At 42.2% G+C, this 21,447-nt stretch overlaps 1 protein-coding gene across 1 annotated transcript in view; it reads right to left on the bottom strand.

Annotated features, from left to right (window-relative positions):
- Positions 1–21,447, bottom strand: part of RAB10 (RAB10, member RAS oncogene family) — a 72,654-nt gene that overhangs the window by 50,130 nt on the left and 1,077 nt on the right. The window lies entirely within an intron of this gene.

The raw sequence follows: 21,447 nt of genomic DNA, 5'->3' as shown, positions 1-21,447 counted from the left end.
TCTTTCTCCAGACTAAACAAATCCAATTTTTTTCCCCCTCCCAATCTTCCCTCAGAGGTCATGTTTTCTAGACCTTTAATTATTTTTGTTGCTATTCTCCGAACTCTCTCCAGTTTGTCCATATCTTTCCTGAAATGTGGCACATAGAAATGGACACATTACTACAGCTGAAGCCTAATCAGTGTGGAGTAGAGCAGAAGAATTACTTCTCGGGTCTTGCTTACAACACTCCTACTAATACATCCCAGAATGATGTTTGCTTTTTTGCAACAGTACATTACACTGTTGACTCAGTTAGCTTGTGATCCACTATGACCCCCAGATCTCTTTCTGCAGTATTCCTTTCTAGGCAGTCATTTCCCATTTTGTATGTGTGCACCTGATTGTTCTTAAGGGGTATACTTTGCATTTGTCCTTATTTTCTTCAGACCATTTCTCCAGTCTGTCCAGATAATTTTGAATTTTAATTCTATCGTCCAAAGCACTTGCAAACCCTCACAATTTGCTATTATCTGCAAGCTTTATAAAAAAAAAGTGTACTCTATGCCAGCTACTACACTTTATTAAAAAAACAGAATAAAAAGTCATTTAGCACTTCTGCCATTTTCACATTTTCTGTTAGTTACCCTTTCCCTCATTGACTAACCAGCCTACCATGTCCTTGGTTCTCCTCTTGCTCCGAATATAATGTTTTCTTGTTACCCTTTATGTCTCTATCTTGTGTAATCTCATTTTGTGCCTTGGTCTTTCTAATTTTGTCCCTACATACTTGTACTACTTGTTTATATTCATCCTTTGTAATATGACCTTTTCCCACTCTGTAGGACTCTTTTGCATTTCAGATCATTGAAGATCTCCTGGTTAAGCCAGGGTGGTCTCTTGCCAGGCTTCCTATCTATCTTAGAGTGGGACAGTTTGCTCTTGTGCCCTTAAAAATGTCTCACTGAAAAACTGCCAGCTCTCTTGAACTGTTTTTCCCCTTTGACTTGCTTCCCATGGAATCTTACCTACCAATTCCCTGAGTTTGCTAAAATCTGCCTTCTTGAAACCCATTTTTTATTGTGTTGTTTTCCCTCCTACCATTCCTTAGAATCATGAACTTTTTCATGATCACTTTCACCCAAGCTACCTTCAGCTTTCAAAATCTCAACCTGTTCTTCTCTATTTGTCAAACACCCTCTCCCCTAGTAGCTTTCGCCACCTTCTGAAATAAAAAACAATGGTCTCCAATACATTCCAAGAACTTATTGGATAATCTGTGCCCTGCTGTGTTATTTTCCCAACAGATGTCTGTGTGGTTGAAGACCCCCATCACCGCCCTAGAAAACAGCCTAGTGCTCACACCAGCTAATGGAGTTACTTTAGATAACGGTCATGGGCTCAAACACTGCTAACTACTCACAAGGATCACTACACTGCTGGAATGGATCATTTCTGAGGAAATCTGAAGTTATTTTAATACATGACCAATCTGGCTTTATTTCTGAGGGTACATGATTAAACAAGTATCGGGGGGTAGCTGTCTTAGTCTGTATCCACAAAAACAACAAGGAGTCTAATCACGTGGCACCTTAAAGACTAACAGATGTGATGTTTTACCCACAAAAGCTTATACCCAAATAAATCTGTTAGCCTTTAAGGTGCCACATGATTATACAGTCATTTTAAAATACATTGTTTCAAGCTTGTGAAACAAAATAGTAAATAAATAAAGTTAGAGGTTTGCTTCTTATGTGAAGTGTGGAACGCTTTCCACAAGAGGAACTAAACCTGACCTTCATGGCTTTAAACCCATTTCATTAGAGGAATGCCCTATAAAGACACTTTATGACTTGCTGAGAAAGCACTATAAAAGGACATTTACCTTTGAAGGATATTGCTAAGTGAGCTGCCAGCAAAAGCACAAGCAGACAGCTGAAAGTATTCAGTTTCTTCTAGTTAAGATGAGTCATGAACAAGAGCTACTCTGGCTAAGTTTTAAAAGTATTCCTTGATATACTGATGCAGTGTTTAAATTTGAAAAGGTAAATCCTCAAAGACCTTAACAGTAAACATTTCCCACCATGCATTTCCAAACAAAGACAAGTTTTAAACAATCTGTTTTAATTGCATCACAGCCATAACTGGCTTGCTGCAAAGCCATTTTCAAAAGTAACATTAACTGTCATTGCAGACACCAATTAATAGCATGCAACACTTCGAAGTACAGACCATTACAAGCAAGTGTTCCATGCAATGATGGTAGTTTCATGTGGATGGAAGCCATCTGAATAGTTATTTCTCCTCTGCATTGGAGAAATATTTCATCTAGTGTTTTAATGTTTACGGTACAAGAATGCTCTAGTTTATTCCAAATTCTATTCAGTTTTCATCCCAGATACTGTACCACCTGATACTTTTCAGAGTAGCAGCCGTGTTAGTCTGTATTCGCAAAAAGAAAAGGAGTACTTGTGGCACCTTAGAGACTAATTTATTTGAGCATAAGCTTTCGTGAGCTACAGCTCACTTCATCGGATGCATACTGTGGAAAATAGAGAATATGAGACAATGGCTGTTACCATATACACTGTAAGGAGAGTGATCACTTAAGGTGAGCTATTACCGGCGGGGGGGGAGGAGGAGGAGGAGACGGGACCTTTTGTAGTGATGATCAAGGTGGGCCATTTCCAGCAGTTGACAAGAACGTCTGAGGAACAGTGGAGGGTGCAGGGGGGAACAAACATGGGGAAACACTTTTACTTTGTGTAATGACCTATCCACTCCCAGTCTTTATACACCATCAGAGGCTCGTTCACCTGCACATCTACCAATGTGATAGATGCCATCATGTGCCAGCAATGCCCCTCTGCCACGTACATTGGTCAAACTGGACAGTCTCTACGTAAAAGAATAAATGGACACAAATCAGGCGTCCAGAATTAACACATTCAAAAACCAGTCGGAGAACACTTCAGTCTCTTTGGTCACTCGATTACAGACCTAAAAGTGGCAATTCTTCAACAAAAAAACTTCAGAAACAGACTCCAACGAGAGACTGCTGAATTGGAATTAATTTGCAAACTGAATACAATTAACTTAGGCTTGTATAAAGACTGGGAGTGGATGGGTCATTACATAAAGTAAAACTTTCCCCATGTTTGTTCCCCCCCGCACCCCCCACTGATCCTCAAACATTCTTGTCAACTGCTGAAAATGGCCCACCTTGATTATCACTACCTTATAATCACACCTTGATTATCTATTCCCCTCCCCCCTCGCTGGTAATAGCTCACCTTAAGTGATCACTCTCGTTACAGTGTGTAGGGTAACACCCATTGTTTCATGTTCTCTATGTATATAAATCTCCCCACTGTATTTTCCACTGAATGCTCACGAAAGCTTATGCTCAAATAAATTGGTTAGTCCCTAAGGTGCCACAAGTACTCCTTTTCTTTTTGCAAATACAGACTAACACGGCTGCTACTCTGAAACCTGTCATTAAGGCCAAGAGTATTCACTAACTTGGGGTGACCAATCTGAGATGCCAAAGGACTTGACATTTCAAAATACTTATTATATAGCACTTTTGTATGTTCGGAGCACAGCTCCCATTGACTTCAGTTGACACTGGAAATGGTCAATTCCGCAAATCAGACCCCAGAGTCCCAAGTCAGGCTCTAGAAAGCAAGGAACACAGTTCATAACCAACTTGAAAAGTCTGATTTAAGTCAGTGGCTCTCAACCTTTCCAGATGACTGTACCACCCTTTCAGGAGTCTGGTTGGTCTTGCATACCTTTCCAACTTCCATGACAAATGAAGCGGGGTCCTATGGAAAGTTTCACTATACAACCCTGATTCATCCCCAGATCAGGTTCATCCTGTGCACTGAATGAGGCTGGGATCCTGGTGGGTGGGGAATAGTATGATCATGTAATTAAGACTACCATAACATATACACAAGGGGCCAAATTAAGGTTGCAAAGGCAACTCAAGTTTTGACATTTCCCAACTACTGAATGGACCCATCGGGATGTCTTTTGAATAGGACCATACATTTTGAATCACCCCCCATACATGCCTGCTGTTTTACCCCTCAATTCTGTGACAGGGAAGCCAGCTTCACCACCTCTTGGAGCAGCACTGCTCAGTCAGCAAATGTTAGGTGGAACAGGGCTGATGCACTGACTCACGGGACAAGTTTTACCCAACCTGTATTGGGGATAAAAAGGTTTGAGAACCATTGTTAGAGGGATGGGAATAGAGAGATGTTTGCTATATTGAAGTCCCGCAGGCTATCTGCCCTATTTGACCAAAATTCCTAGAATCTCCTGAATCTTTTCCCGGTAGAAGACTGTTTAAAAACTAAGTTACCTGAAAACTACAGTTAAAACGCTACTTAGTAAGCGGACTTAACAGGTAGTTATCTGAAGTTTCCTGCTGACACCACCTACCCAACCCAGTCAGCTCTATAAAAGAAGTGCATAGTTTCTTCACTGTTGAAACTAATTCATTCAGGAAAATCAAATCCTAGTCATTTTGGTATTCAAGAGATTAAGCCATACATTAAAGCTCCCAAAAACAAGACAGATGATAAAGGAATAAAGCAAGTATTTTCTGTCGTAACTGCTTTCAATAGTGGAGAAAGAAAAATCTCCATTGTCCAGTAAGGTGGGAAAACTAAGAAGAGCTCCTGACAAGAAAAAGCCTGTTGAAATTGCTAAAACAGCATGTAATTTTTCCCTAAATGAGCTCATTAATTCCTTGACTGCTGTTTCTTCTGTCCCCCTCCCCAAATGGGCTTCCATTTTCTAAAATTGACATTTCTACTTCCCTACATTGGAAATAAATGCAGGGCAGTAAATCTCTTAATGTATGTTTTGAAGTTGGTTTCACGTGAGGCAGCCATGTCACAACAGAGGGCTCCTGACAAGGAGAGGACAGATTGGAACCATTCCTAAAAATGACTGTAGGGAAGAGTCTGGAATCCAATAAATAGAACAGACTCATTTAGTTCAGGCCTCTTATTGCCTTTACCAGTTTTACTGGATCAATTGTAACTAAATGTTCATACGCTTACAACACCGATTTTACCAAAATTAGAGAACGTTAGTTTTCATGTGCCTCTCAAGGCACCTAATATACAAGTTGAACTGGTTAACCAAAAGAGTGAATATGGCACACAATATGAAAGTAACTTAACAGAATTAATGCTTTTGGCAGAGCACAGAAAATATCTGTTGCTGCTACCTACACTAACACTAATTCTGGCCTCAGGATACAAGCCAAATATAAAATGAAAGTTATTTGTGAGAGGGTACCCTAGCTAGTTTAAGTCACCTAGACTGACAGCGTAGCTTAAAAAAAAGTATTCAACTTGTTTGCCTTAGTAACAGCAACATTGCCAACACAGCAATCACCATAATTTGAAGATTAACAGATTTTTTTTAAAAACACACTTAATGTTCATTACTCCTTTGAAGCTTAATATCAAAGCTTGTTTCCTTACCAGCTTGAACTGCAGCAGCACAGTGTTGTATATAGTTGCCCCAACTGCTGTATTGCTAACCTACGTTTTCATTTATGACAGCAGTAAGTCAGTGGAGAAATGACCATACAGCCTTCATGATGCACAGTACATTTACTTTAGGACATAAGCATTAGAGAAATCATAATACAACAGTCTACACTTGCTTAAGCTTACCAGGTGTCCCCTACAATTTCACTTATGGAGACCCTGGCAGGACCCAGTCCTTCAAACCTCTCAGCAAAATTTGCCCTCTTGGTTAATGGTTCATGTCAGACCATTGGATCAAAATGAACACCCTTCAGACAGTTCAGGCCGATTGACACTTTAAATACAATTTTGCGGTCTTTGTTGCACGGCCTCCTGAAACAGTGGTTAGCCCTCTGAGTCATCTTCAGTGCACGCATTATGCTTTTCCGGGACGATGGGTATAAACACCCTCCCCATAAAAAGACAAAGTGGGGGAACTATAGTAGGAAGAGAGCCTGAGAGAGAAGGCCTTGCATCAGAGGCCTGAGCTGAAGTAGTGGGCAGGCTTTGCTGATATAAAGCAAAGTTAGCAAGTCAGGCTGAGCAAATGTCAGGCTCTCTTCCTACTACACACACACTTAAAGCTGTCTTTTAGACTTCCTTAGAGGAGGGTACCTATGGGGGAATTTTACGCCACTGTGCACATGCATAATTAATGTGGCACGCAGAATTCCCCCCAACACACAGAAAATACATTCTGCCGACTTACTCCTTTTGCCCACCAGGGGCCGCTATGGTTCCACAACAGAGAGCAGCCACTCCCAGGCAGGAGCAGCCCCATCTACAGATAGGGAAGAGAAAGAAGCTGCCTTCCTCACAGCGCCCTGCCTGCGGGGCTAGGTCAGGAAGCACGGGATTGGGGGGGTGGGGGGAGGTACAGATAGCATGGGGCACATGGGAATGCTGGTGGATCACAGAGCCACATGGGGACAGGAAGGAGGAGGAGGTGGAGGAGGATACTGGGCCACATGAGGATGGGGGGAGAGTGTGGCTGAGTGGGGGTGCAGAGCACCATGGGGGAGGGGACAGATGTGCCTGGCTGAATGAGAGAGGCTAGAGGTCAGCCAGGGTCTGCATGGTGGAGGATTCATAACAATCCCACCCCATCCAAAAAAAACCTGTTCCATACTTCCCCCACCCACAACCAACCACCCTCCAAGTTCACACCCAGGCTCCTTCCCAGCAACTACTCCCCTCTCCCTCAGCTCCTCTGTTACCCCCAACTTCCCCAAGCCTTTGGTGTCAAAAAACATTTCCTGAATCTTTGTCTGTATTGTTACAGGCATAATTGCTGACAGGTATTTTGAAATAAATTATCAAAATAATTGAAACTGGTGTGATTATATTGTGTTGTTCTGGCAAATAAAATATGCAGAATTTTGAAGTATTGTGCACAGAATTGTTAAGCTTTTGTTGCAGAAGTCCCCCAGTAGTAAGGAGGAACATGTGCAAACAGAAACACTACTTACTGCTAGAGAACCTGAACAATGTCTATTTTGCTTTAGTTATACGTAAGGCTCCATGTTTGTCATGGAGGTCACAGATTCCGTGACTTTCCATGACCTCTGTGACTTCTGCATCAGCCTGGTGTGGCTGGCCCCGGGAGTTGCCTGAGCAGCCCCATAGCCAGTTGCACGTGCTGCTGTGGGGGCAGTCTCAGGTCCCCAGCAGCAGGTGGGTTTTTTGGGGTGGAGGGGCACCTCAGGGCTGGGGATTGGGGTCCGGGGCAGTGCTTACCTGTGGGGAGCTCCCCGGAAGGGCAACAGGAACTCTCATCCCATAGCTCCTAGCTCCATGTGCTGCCTCTGCCTGCAGGCACCGCCCCTGCATCTCCCATTGGCTGTGGTTCCCAGGCAATGAGAGATGCAGAACCGGGGCTTGGGAAGGAGTGAAGGCAGCACGTGGAGCTAGGTAAGGAGCCTGCCCCAGCCCCGCTGGCCCCCTCCCCAGCACCCCCCCGGGCCGTGTCCACCCCCAAGGTTTAGGCATATGTAGTAGATGTCACGGACAGGTCACTGGCAGTAAACAAAATTTCACAGCCCATGACCTGTCCATGACTTTTACTATAAATACCTGTGACTAAAACATAGCCTAAGTTATAAGTAGTAGGTTTTGGGGTATTTTTTTTTTTTAATTGTTTAGATTGTAGGCCTTCCTTCTCTAGATTAGGGTCCAAGATTGATTTTGTGGCCTATTCAACATTTTTGAGGACATTTGCAGTATTAGAGCAAGGCATTTCTAGTTAAAAGCAAGATCTGAACTTTCAAATATAGGCCTCAAAGAATGAACGGCAGCGTCTAGGTGTTAAAGGCAGCATATTGCACTTTGACCAGAAATAAATGGATATGAATCTCAGTCATAGCATTAATCTTTAAAGCACGGGAAGGTGCACATGTATGTGCCACACTGACTAGAAAAGCCATAGAGAGTTTACAGAAACTGATACACAGTTAAATGCATGTGGAAGAATATCCTTAATGTAGAAGTTATACCGGCATCCAGTACAGAGGGTCTGAACATAGTCTCAAAGGCATGTTGAATATTCAGTTGGTGGTCTTGTATAAACAATTAGCTATGGTACAGAGTATCCTCTCAAGCTTTTGTAAGGCAGTGATAGTTTTTCAGCATCATGAGTTGATATCCCCTGATTTGACAGGCCAATCAGGGCAAGAAGCTGAAGTGAGAGTCAGTCCACTATTCTCTACTGATTTCTGGAAAATGTTGATAGCTGAAACATTAGATTAAGTAGGTAAACACTAGAGAGTTACATACACTTACAGAAGTAAAGTACTGCTTTAAAGCAATGCATCTGGTTTTCCAGTAGGCTAAATTACAGCATTGCTATTTCATTCCGCGTCAAAACCCATTAACTTAACAGTGCAGAAAACCCAATGTTATTTCTAGTCAGAGGGACTCAAATTTGCTACTCACTGATAGGAACCATGCAGTTTTGAGTACTCCTAGTTCCCTCTACCACCTCCACCAACAAGATAAATCCACAGCATGGCATGGCTAGATAAGCATTTCACAGACCTTTTTGCATCACCCAGGATCAGGGTTTTGGAAAAATCCAGAAGACCTAAGCAGATGTGGTGATGAGAAACTTCAGACCATAGATATCAAGAGAAATTGCTCCCTCAAAATTTTACTCCTCCCAAAAGAGAAGCTTAAAAGAACCCTGCTTCAAGACTTGCTCTTGAGCCTGCCAGCACACCCCAAGCAGTATTGGTACGTCTACACTACCCACAATGAATCGATCCTCAATTGCTCTGCCGTCGACTCTTGAACTCCACCGCGGCAAGAGGCGGAAGCAGAGTCGACGGGGGAGCAGCGGCAGTCGACCCCACGCCGTGAGGACACGAGGTAAGTCGACCTAAGATACATCATAGCTGAAGTTGCGTATCTTAGGTCGATCCCCCCAGTGTAGACCAGGCTTAAGACTGACAATGGGGTATGTCTTCACTCTAGAATTAAATCACAAACTCCTCTTAAATTAGCCTGGTCACACTGCAAAACATTTAACTATAGAGTGGTTGTGTTCTCAACTGATAATTTGTGCTAACTCGAGCTGCAGCCTTTACCTGACAAGCCAACCAACTCCAGTTAAAAAGCACCACACAAGTCAAAGTGTTTGTTTGTGGGGTCAGGACTCAAGTCGGGGCAACATTCTAGGTAATTCTGCCAGGACGCCTCATGGAACCAAGGTCCTTGGCAAGATTCCATCTCAGTATCTGGATCCAATGAGGCAAAGCTCCAAATCTCACCCAGAGGGGTGCCCATTTAGGAGCACAATAGATTTTATCAGTGGTGAAGGCAGTCCTGCAAAGTCAACTTGGAGGATCCACTGAAGCTGCAGTGAGTTCAGTGTACTCCATGTCTCATGCTTTCCTTATCAGTTTTATTCCCCCTGCCTCATAAGGGGTTATTTTGCTAGCCTTTTCTTTTAGTTGCAGAAATTACCCAGGCCTCTGAAGAGCAAGATGGCTATTTCAAACATCTACTGATGATGGATTCCCTAAGTCTGCATTGTGTTGTGACAATTATATTCAATACTATTGTACTATAAAAAAGTGCAGAGTAAGATCTTTATGAAAGCTGGTGACAGGTGATGAATACAATTGATAAATGGATACTTGCTGTTTCATGCTTTGAAGTATAACCAAACAAAGGGAGAAACACGTTCTCCACCAGACAGGAGGGAAGGTGCTATTTCCCCCATCTCTAATGGGAATTAGGTATTGTAAAACCAAAGCAATAGAAGTCATGAGTCAATAGGAGACGGGGTGTCAACAAGCAAAGAAAAACCATGGGGTCATCCAGACTCTAGAGACAAAATAATTACTTTTGGGAAATAAGCAGAATAAAGAGCCATCTTATAATCCATCACTTAGGGGACAAAAGAATCACCCCCCTCTGCTTCTGAACTGATGCTCCTGCCTGAGCTATTAGAGATGCTGGTAGCTCGAAATAAGTGAGAAAGCTGGTTAAGCAAAGATTGTAACTATCGGTGAAGATACTACCTATGCTGATGGGAAGGGCTCTCCCATTGGCACAGGTACTCGACCTCCCTGAAGCGTGGTAATTCTCCTGTCCACGTAGTGCTACCAACACTGGGGGTTAGGTCAGTTTAACTGCATCCCAGGAAGGGGTGAAGGGGATTTTTTCACACCTGAGTAGCAGTTATACTGACCTAATTTTGTAGTGTAGACCAGGCCTTAGTCACTAACCATACTTATTCTTTTCCTCTTGCTTAGTATCACTTGAATCTTATATTAAAATAAGGTGTGCATCCTCAGTTGAGGCAACAGGCTGCAATTTCTTTGCAAACAGCAGATCTGGTTAATTTCTGTGAGTGTCCAATGCGGGGGACTGGACACTACAGAAGGGGAACTTGAACACTGAATGTTGCCTGCAAGGCAGGGTTTAGGCTAGAAGCATCTGCTGGTGAAGCAGACAGACTGGCATGGCACGGAGCTGTCACAAAGTTTAAGCTCCTGCAGAGTTCACTCTTGCCTCTCTGCCTTAGCAACAGTGACTTATGGTTTTGGCTCCCTGAGGAGGCATCACCGGTCTAGTACTGATTTAGGAGATCTGCTTATTGAAGTTGTGCCCAGTTTAAGCAACACAAGTCTCATCTCATCTGCTTAGTCGCAGCTGGAACAGATGATCCAGCATAATTAACTAGAATCTTTGATTGGTCTCAAAATATCAGGAGCCATGGATATTCATAAAAGTCAAGGAATCCTTCAAGTAAAAACTTCAGCTTTAACCATGACCTTTAAAGACAGAAAAGTTACTCACTGAGGGCAACTATTAAGAGACTTCTATTTAAAACATGAATTGTTAAAAAGTGAACACCCTGTTGCACTCAACGAAAGGCGCATCTATGCATTATTGTTATGGTAGTTAATACATGTTGCCTAATTTCTATTCAAGCCAATAAAAACCATATTGTTGGGGAAAAGGAAGGTCACATCTTTATTCAAGAGACTACTGATGCTCAAAATAAAGCAGTGTAAAACAGGAGTTGCTAAGCAATGCAAACCAAGAAACTAAAGAAATATACATTTTTATATTAGCACCAAATCTATTTGAGCATTGTGACGGTGCTGCCTGTGGGAGCCAGCTGAGGTCACTCAATCAGGGTGAACTGCAAACAGAATGGTGCAAATAAACCCCAAATGCTGGTGGATATTCCAATACTTAGATTCACCAAGCCAGCCAAAACAGCTTCTATAGTACCTCACTGGTTACTCAGACATCCAAATAATGCAGTTCCCTTAAAGTACCCAGCCTCAGGCCTCCATTCAGAGGCACACGTCAAACATATGATGATAAATTCTGAAAATCTCATTTCATCATATAAAAGAAAAGGTTCTCCTGACCCCAAAGGACCAAGCCCCAGACCTAGGTCAAATAATAACTTAGATCTTACCCCAAATACACGCTTACAGTCAATTCTTATTAACTAAACTAAAATCTATTTAAAAAGGAGAGAGTGATCGTTAAAAGATCAATATACATACAGACTTGAATTCAATTCCTGAGGTTCAGATACATAGCAGAGATGAGCTTGTAGTTGCCAAAAGTCCTTTTAGAAATAGTCCATAGGTTATAGTCCAATGTCCATATTCAGAGTGACTCCAGTCAGTGACTGGGGATCTCAATCCTTATGGCTTAAGGTTTCCCCCTCTTGAAACCCAAAGCAGATCTGAGATGAAGAAGGATCGTGTCCCAAGGCTTTTATACATTTCCTGCAGCCTTTTGGCCTGACAAAACAATAGGCTTAACTTTCCTTCTTCCAAACATCATGGCAATTAGCACAGGATAATTTATCCATTAAACAGTTCAGACACAGGTTATCACAACCTTCAAAGAGACAGACAATAATATTTCACTCAAGTATCTTCCTAAATGTTAATATTCCTTTTTTGATCTTTGAATCAAAGCTATAGCCCTAGACAAGACTTGTTTGCTTACATCACAAGATCTGAGCACACATCTACTCTTCTCTCTCTCTAACAATACAGGCTTGCATTTCAAAGCTCTATTCATTTACACTTCTTCCTAACCAGTCTCTAAAGTTTGGCGATGGGTCAGGTCAGTCTGTGAGTTAACTAACTCTTTCTGGCCCTGTCACCTTCCTATGAGATATTATATTACACTCATACCATCACAAGCATCTCATGAAGTGATGCCCAATTACGAAATTATTCCCTAGTCCCATGCACACGTCACCAAATTGGATTTCAAAGGAAGGATTTAAGAAGGATAAGGATATCAGATGTTGTCCAACAGCTGCAGCCTAGATGGGTCTGAAACATCATCCTTCATTGTTTCTTATAATTGAAGTCTTCTGGCCTCTTGAATGAAGTGGAGGATCTTTAGCATAAAAGTGGACACGTCCCTAAAGAAAAGGGCAAACACCAGGTCCACCAGAAGGCCAACAGGCACCACTCAACCTTGGCACAGAAGCACTACATTATCTTTCATTTCAATACCTGTCTTCTTCGGAGGGCTTGCACCCTCCTTTCCAGAAACCTCAACTACAGCTCCATAACTTAATTTCGTAAGCTTGTGACTTGACATGTTGCTTCAAGAGGCTTGGTGCAGTCTGCATTTTGTCTATCTCACCCTCCACCATTTGGGAATGATTTGATTAGTCTCTGATTGCATGGGCTGAAATCACGTAGTGACTGCTAAAGGTTATTTAGTAGGGAATACACAGTATGTTTCCATTCCATTAACAAGGCTGTGAAACATTTATTTCAGGAAAAAATGAAAAAGTGGATTTTCAGTGTGTTCCCCTAGGGAATCTGCACAAACAATGTATTTGTCTAAAAGCCTGGTGGGATGGGGAGAAGAAGAACTGAAGGAGGAATTAGTGATTGCAGAAAGGTTGAAGTCAACTGCAGTGATGTTTTGATAGGAGTAGGAGGAATCATGAACTATTATGAGGGTTTGGTTTGCTACCATCTAGGATCTTCTGCCAAGTGTGCATCCGACATCATCTAAGACTGGCTAGTTCATCTCATTGTTCGGTCATCACTGTTTCTCATACTAACTATAGTAAATGTGAAAGTTGCTGATCAATATTGTGGACAGGTGACCAGTGTTCATCTGACCAAGTGCAGAAAGAGAGTTTTCTTCAGATTCATTATCATATGTACTATTGAAAGTTGGTTTACTGCAGCAGGAAAGCAGAAGAGTTAGACTCTAAGACATTTACCACCAAAACACCATTAAAAATGACAATTTAAATTGCTGTTCCAGACCTTCCAGAAACTTTAGCAAGAATGCCATTCAGAAGCACTCTGATCATGACATGCAAAGACATACCAGAGATCAGTTGATAATTTGCCACTAAAAAGAAAGGTGTAAGATTTGAACTTCACAGGTTACAAAATTTTATACTATCAATTTCAGTGTAGCACAAACTGAGCAGTTGAAAGAAACACTTTACTCTGATTACACCCCTTCAGACAGATCTAAACAGGTCCACTGCAAGATACTGCTAGTGAAGAAACAAGAGGAAAATCCACCGACAGCAATGTATGTTGGCTGGCCATACAGCCACTAGAAAAATCTCAATAAAAGGATACAAGCATGCACACAGAGAAAGATGCATTCCTACCTACTGCTATCTACCGGAGAAGAAAATAGAAGTTGCTGCAGTCATTTAAGAAAAACGTGAAAGCATGACAAAAGGATGTTTGCCTTTTACTCAGAGAAAAAGATCAGTAATTGATGTGGAATCATTGTAGAGTTCTGACATTGTCGTCAGCATGCTATTTAAACTTAAATATGTACCAAGCTCTATTCCAGAGACAACCCTCACTCATATCAGTAACATTAAGACAAAAGGTCTCTGCCTCCTCCACATGCATAATTTTATAGAATAGGGACTGAAGTTATTGGACCACACAGCCCTTAACTTCAGCTATGACCCCTGTCACAATGGATGCATGTGTGTGGTCCCAATAGACCCAGCTTTTTTAGAAGGTTTCTGAAGCTCAAGGCTTGGGCCCAGAGTGTCCTTGATACCAAGGCTGACACACTTCCCACACTCTTGGCCAAAGGCAGATTTTAATATTGAAGAAACTCCTTGTGCCAGATGGGTACACCGCAAAAATCAGATACCGCCTAGCAGCATTTTTCCCCCCATGCCAATCAATGCTTTGGCATATGGAGGTTCCAGAACCTGCATCCCTTTCCCAGGTCTTCTTTCTAGAAGTAGACCCTTCTTCTGAACTGGAATGGGCTACAGAAAGGCTGATACGTGTTTTGGTGATACCAGTGCTGGGTTCACTTGCTTCGATATCTTCAGAACTGGCTGTTAATCCGAAGGCAGAACAAGGGTCCTGGATTGTAAGGCCTCCATCACAGGCACGTCCTAATGGTATGGACCCCAAGACGTTGGTGCTTAGGTCTGAGCACTGGTCAGGGCAGCAAGCCCCCCAAAGCAAGTAGAGGGACTCAAAACACTGCTTAGACCAGGTCTTTCAAATCTAGATCAGCCTTAGTACTCCCAGTGCCAACAAAGATCAAGCTAGTTTAACTACACAGTAGGTTAAATTATTTCTGTTATCTAACTCACTCACTACTAAGTGGGCAGGGGAGGATAGTGGGGGAGAAACACAAGTAAGCTCTTCAGGCATGAAAAGAAAAGGTCCCTACATCTGTGGCTAAATACACAAAGGAAACATGTAACACGAAACTACAGACCCATGACAACTAGGGACATAAATATTGTTTTTAAAAATTAACCATGATTAAAATTATATCGTTTAACCAGTTAACCACTGGGGCCAGGGCCACTCTGGCCAGGGCTGCTCCGGCTGATGCAGCTGGGGTTAACTGTTAGGGTGGGTTGTTAACCGGTAAGACTAATGCTTACTGGTTAACTCTACTATTTTACATCCTTAATGGCAACCTCTACTCCAAGTTTCTCCGCACAAAGGAAGGGTTCTTGCAGCACCAGGCTCTTCTTTCCCCCACCCTGAACAGGAGCCATCCAGTCAGTCTTTAATAGGGTTTACTAGATGCTCCTTTAGCTTGCCACTTAAGTTTACTGAAAGCTAGATAGTTCATAAATATTAGGCTCTAATTTCAAGTAATAACTACTCTAAAAAACACTGAGGTGAGGAGCCCAAGCTCCTCATTATGCCTATTACAAAACACCACAAATTATTTTCAAGCCTAGAGCAGGGGTGTCAAACTTACAGCCTACATGACATTTGGAATACCCAGAATCTGAGTTTTTTGTTTTTCAAATAGAGTCTTAGCCCTCATGGCTGCTGAGAGCCTTCAAGATGTGAACTGGATATAACAGTGATATCTGTTGTGGATACAGACTAACACGGCTGCTACTCTGAAACCAGTGATATCTGACTAGGTCTGCAGAGAGCCTGAAACACCTCAGAGCTGTGAGCTCTCCTGTGGGAGGTCAACCTGATAGAGCCCAACAACTGCCGAATGACAATGTTTACTATGGGTTTCAAAGTAGCAGCGTGTTAGTCTGTATTCGCAAAAAGAAAAGGAGTACTTGTGCCACCTTAGAGACTAACATTTATTTGAGCATAAGCTTTCGTGAGCTACCGCTCACTTCATCGGATGCATTCAGTGGAAATGCACTGAATGCATCCGATGAAGTGAGCGGTAGCTCACGAAAGCTTACGCTCAAATAAATGTTAGTCTCTAAGGTGGCACAAGTACTCCTTTTCTTTTTGCAATGTTTACTGTATAATTTAAATGGACGGAATGGAGATAAGGCAGGTTGGAACTGCTGCAGGGAGGGAAATCAAGAGAACAGGGGATACTCAAAGATATCAAAAAGCGGGATAAAAGGATGAGGAAGGAAACAGCAGTGGGCCTAAAGGGAAGCAGGTTATCCTCATAACAAGGCACTGAACAAATCAGACACAGTTACTAAATAAAGGCCATATTCTCCACCATCCATCTCTGTGAAAGCCTCCTACAGAAATCAGTGGGCATTCCACTGTGCCTTGTGGATAGCATGCAAGTCTTCAATTTGTAACTTGGGCCATGGACCATAACAAAAGAGAATACAGCCCTCTCCTCTGCATGAATTTGATACCCCTGACCTAAAGAGCATGAGGAATTAACAGAGTCATTAGCAACTGGAGAGATGAGATAGTCTACAATCAACAGAAGGCAACTGAATTCAGAGTGGCAGGCTTAGGGGTTTGTCTACACAGGGAACTATGGCATCATAACACGTGCAGTTACTTTGTAACAAGACTCTTTACTCTGGAAGTTATGTCAGTATAGCTACAAAGTGATGTACTTACTAGCAGTCATACTGTTGAAGTTTCCTTGTGGACAAACCTTAAGAGATGCTCCTTCCCATGAGCTCAGCGTCATTTGAGTATGGTTAGCAAATGTGGATTTGTTTGACTGAAACTAAGAGGTGGAAGCTGAACGAGCATGTTAGTATGAAAGGGCAGATACAAGGTCAGTAAACCTCAAACTGGGGACGCGTGTTCCAATGGTACTTAAATTTCCAGACCCTGGGGACAATTTACTGTTTCCCAAAATTCAGAGCAATCTCCATATGAAACTGCTCAACTACAATCAAAATGAAGTTATCACTGGTTCCTTCCTTCACCCCAGTTCTTCATGGGGCCCTTCCCTCACAAGTGCTTAGAGCCACGATGGGGATGAGACACCTAAGACGGGGGGGGGGGGGGGGAAATCATTATGCTAGTTTGATTTTGATATCCAGGACTCATTTTGTCTAGATACAAATTCTGACCAAAGCTTAGCTTGACACCAAAGAAGATGCTTGACAATTTTGGAATGGACCTTAAAGCAAGCTACTTGTTTAGTTTTCACTCAGTATCTTCTATGAAAAAACAAGTACTCCATACTCATAAAATACAGCTACTTCAAGGAGTACAGATTAAAGAATGGTGTTATGTGGAGTACAATTTTGTACACTGCCTAATGCTTTAGCTTTGGAACAATCAGTACTATGATTTAGTTTTCCTGGTGTAGTTTAATACATGTTTACCTCTATCATCACTTAAACTGGAGATATGGTTTCTTAAGATAACTAGAGCCTTTTAAGAAACTCCCCTTACTACAAATAATGCAGAGAGGAAGAAGAGAACATTAAGGGAAGCATTTTCATTAAGATCCATGATAAAAATATTTGTTAGTCTGGATAAAATTGAGAGGCACTCAGAAGGGGATACTTATGCTTGCTTGCATTAGCATCAAATTATTAAAATCAAGGGTTTTCCCCAGATCTAGTTTATTATTTGTTTATGTGCAGTTTGCTAATGCAAAAATAATAATAATAAAAAACACCTGGTCAGTTTCACTGACAGGTTCTCATGCACCAGAATAACTGTTTCAATTCAATTTAGACATCTAAGCACAAATTTTGTATGTTACATTCTGTGAAACACTGACATCCTTCCAAAATTGGCATGAAAGCATAACCACCCAGACATAAGATCTATTTGCCCATGATATAAACACGTTTTACTCCCTGAACCCAAGCAGTTTTTCACTAAGTGCAAGCAGAAATTTCCAAGGTTGTTTTGCAATATGACACTAATTTGACTGTATGTAAATATACTCCGTACAAACATACTCCCAAATATTAATTTCTTTCAACTTCCACCCTGACTGAACAAAGCTGTCTGCACTGGGCTATTTTTGGGGGTTGGGAGATGGTTGGTGAGCTAATAAAACTATTGTGCCATTAGTTCAGTGCCACCAGTAGCAGCAATAATGGAAGTGCTAACATAGAAAGTGGTTTAAATTTTAAACATCTTTTTAATCTTGCTCTGAATAAGTCTACACTATATGATGGCTTACCACACCAGAGATCACCATCACCACCACTTCATGTACACCAATCATGGCTATTCCTCACAGAGCTGATCCAATAGTAGCAATAGTGGGGAATTTGGGGAAACAATGGAGACAAAACCAAAGTTACCAGGAGACTTATAGTTAAAGTCAAAATAGTAATCTCTGCACTAAAGAATACAGGACGGTTAAAAAAAAAAAGTGTGCTTTATGACAGATTTTTACCCCTCCCATAGGGTATTCACAGCCTACTTTAAATAAGTCCCAAAGCTTTTGAAGATAGATTCCCTGCTCTATTCAGGGAGGTTATGACGACCTAGGGATTCTGCAGGAGAGCTTATTTATAGCACTTCTAGCCATGGTAATAAAGTCTTTCACATATACACAAAAGTTCAACTAATGTTTCAAGAATGAACTAGATTGAGTGCTTTGTAGTTGGTTGCTAAAAGCAATAAAGTATACCAAATTATAGTCAGTTAGCTACCGGCAACCATGTTTCATCCACTCTTAAATATGATAAGGCTCTGATATAATTTAAGTAGGTAAATAAGCTATAGTTCACCTTACTAAATCGATACAAACTGGGAATGCACTTGTTACTTCCTTATTGAACCATGTCAAAGGCTGCATCTGCACTGAGCTTTGCTGAAAGTCTCCCACCATTGCTACAGAACTGGTACAGCACCTCTCATGCTACCAGCAGAAGTTCTCACATAGAGGCTGACATCATCATAACCACCATGTCATATAGATCTGTCAAACACTTGTGGGCTCCACACCAGTATTATACCAATGGAGAAGATTTTCAGAGAGTCTTTAGTGCAGGCAAGGCCTAGGATCTACAATTGAAAGTGTTAGTGCGTGATAATCCATTTTCAGACAGATTACTCAGCCATTTTATACGTCAACACAATTCACCCTTCAGAGTAGCGCTTGGGCAAGTGCAAGACGACCAATGTTTTAATGCACCTTAGGTTTTTCCATAGTATGGGTGGGCCACATCTTAAGAGGAGTTGCATGGTCCACTCCTACTCTATTTGCATTCATTCAAAGTGCATCCCTTTCATGATTTCATAACAATCAAGCAGTAAATAAAAGTTTCCTAGATGGAAAATGTATTTTCAGCCATCTGTACACAATTTAGCAGTCAGAAGCCAGCACTATGTAACAAGACAGCTTTTCACAAGCCATTAGCAACTATTCTACAGACCAATTTGAGAATCTCACATGGTCATAAAGGAAGTTCTGAATGACAAATTAAAAAAACCTGGATTATTAGTTCACATTAGCTTTGAGACCACACATCAATTCATTGGAGTTGGACTTTGTTCTAAAAATCACTGTTCTATGCATTCCAGGAGCACAAATTAGATACATAGTGTAGGATTTTCAGAAGCACCCAAGTGATAGGAACACGTGTCCTATTAACTTCCAATGGGATCTATGCTTCTCAGTCTGCACAATTGCTATGTTCTGGAAAATCCTGTCCGTAGACTCTAGATGTGCCTAAGTCACTCCAGGCAAAATTAAAAATCCCATCCATGGACTCTAGAACATAGCTATGGTGTAGACCAGGGGTGGGCAAACTTTTTGGCCCAAGGGCCACATCTGGGTATGGAAATTGTATGGCAGGCTCATGAAATTGAGGGTTGGCTCAATGGGTGGGCTCCAGCTGGGGACACGCGCTCTGGGGTGGGGCTGAGGGGTTGCGAGTGCAGGAGGGTGCTCCAGGCTGGGACAGAGGGCGGGAGGGGGATGAGGGCTGGGGTATGGTAGAGCATCAGGCTCTGGGCAGCTCTTACCTCAAGCAGCTCCCAGAAATAGCGGCATGTCCCCCCTCCGGCTCCTAGACGGAGATGTGTCCAGGCAGCTCTGCATGCTGCCTTGTCTGCAGGCACCACCCCTGCAGCTCCCATTGGCTGCGGTTCCCAGACAATGGGAGCTGCAGGGGCAGTGCTTGGGGCAGGGGCAGGGGCAGTGTGCGGAATCCCCTAGCTGCCCCTATGTGTAGGAGCCGGAGAGGGTGGGACATGCTGCTGCTTCTGGGAGCCGTGCAAAGTGGGGCAAGATGCCGACCTTGCTCCCCGTCTGGAGCAAGCCCTGGACCCCGCTTCCTGGCGGGCGCTCGAGGGCCAAATTAAAACGTCTGGAGGGCCAGATGTGGCCCCCGGGCCATAGTTTGCCCACTCCTGGTGTAGACAGAAGCACAAGAGAGCCCAACACTATTAATCTCCAGTACCTCAAAACTGACAATTTGCTTCCAAGGATAAACTTTTGCCTATACTCAAGCTACTCATAAGGCTTCGACCAATTTAGAATCTCATTTATAAATGCCTAAACATTGTGTTAATAATGCATATTCTCTGTGGCATGACTAGGACAGTATCACCACTACATATCACCAATTCCTTAAATTGAACATTAAAGGGCTTGAACTTGAAACACAGACTAAACAAAACTCCACTTTCCACCACCAGGGAAAGCAACCAATGCTTATTCCAATGTAAACTCAGACAAATGCATATCAAGTGACAAATATGGGTTTAATAATTAAATTATGACCCGTGTAATGAAATAAAACACAGCATTGAACAATTCTACTTTCCTTGGATGAGGTGTTATGAAAGTTTGAGTGGGAACATGGGCTATAAAAATAAAGCAGCTAAGAGCTTCAGGCCAAGACAATTGAGTTGCTGCCTAACCACCATGTACATCTCAACTATCTGTAGCTACTTAGCAATCTTAAATACCAAATATACCTTCCTAAATTACACAAACTTCAGTGATTAAGAAAGCACCATTTCTTGTGGGACTTTTAGGGCCACACCTGAGCTTTGATTGATTAGAGATATAGCAGACTTAACAACATAACACAGAACAGTGGTGCCTAACTACACTTATAGCTACCACTATTGATACTTCATGTTTGTATGACTGGTACTATATGCTTCCCTGGCCTAGAAGAGCAGCAGTGCTGCCAGTCACTCAAGTCTGCACACTAAGCCCTACAGAGCTTAATCCAATCCAATCCAAACATCAGTCTCATTTCCAAGACTGAACCTCTGAATCAATTAACTTCTGCTGCATGTGGTATGCATCTGTATATGCTGCCTGCAAGTAAGCACTGGCAGATACAGTAGCGGTCCTGTTAAGTTGGTACAGCTGATCAAAGAGGATCACGCATTCAGCCCAAGACAGTACGTGCAGTTGATGATCACGGGAAAGAAAAAAAAATTCCATAATGAAACCTGTTTAATGGGAAGCGTCTTGAGGTCAAGATCTGGTCAAGAGCACAGCGAGATGGGGAGGGAAGATCTCAGAACACACCTCTTTTCCTTAACAATGGATATGAAAGCCATTTTGAGGGAGGGTTTGCACACTCAGATATAGGGATAGGGTTACTCCTGGGGGAATTCTGCACCAATTAAACATTCTGCAAAATCTGTATATTTTGTCAAAACAACACAATAAAAATCACATCAGTTTCAATTATTTTGGTAATGTATTTCAAAATACCTGTCAGAAGCGTGGTCTGTACCAATACAGACAACAATAGATTGAGGAAATGTTG

Source organism: Natator depressus, chromosome 3, assembly GCF_965152275.1.
Source record: "Natator depressus isolate rNatDep1 chromosome 3, rNatDep2.hap1, whole genome shotgun sequence".
In the NCBI taxonomy this organism is placed as follows: Eukaryota; Metazoa; Chordata; order Testudines; family Cheloniidae; genus Natator; species Natator depressus.
The sequence above is the reverse complement of the archived record's forward strand: the minus strand, read 5'-3'. Positions and strand labels throughout refer to the sequence as shown.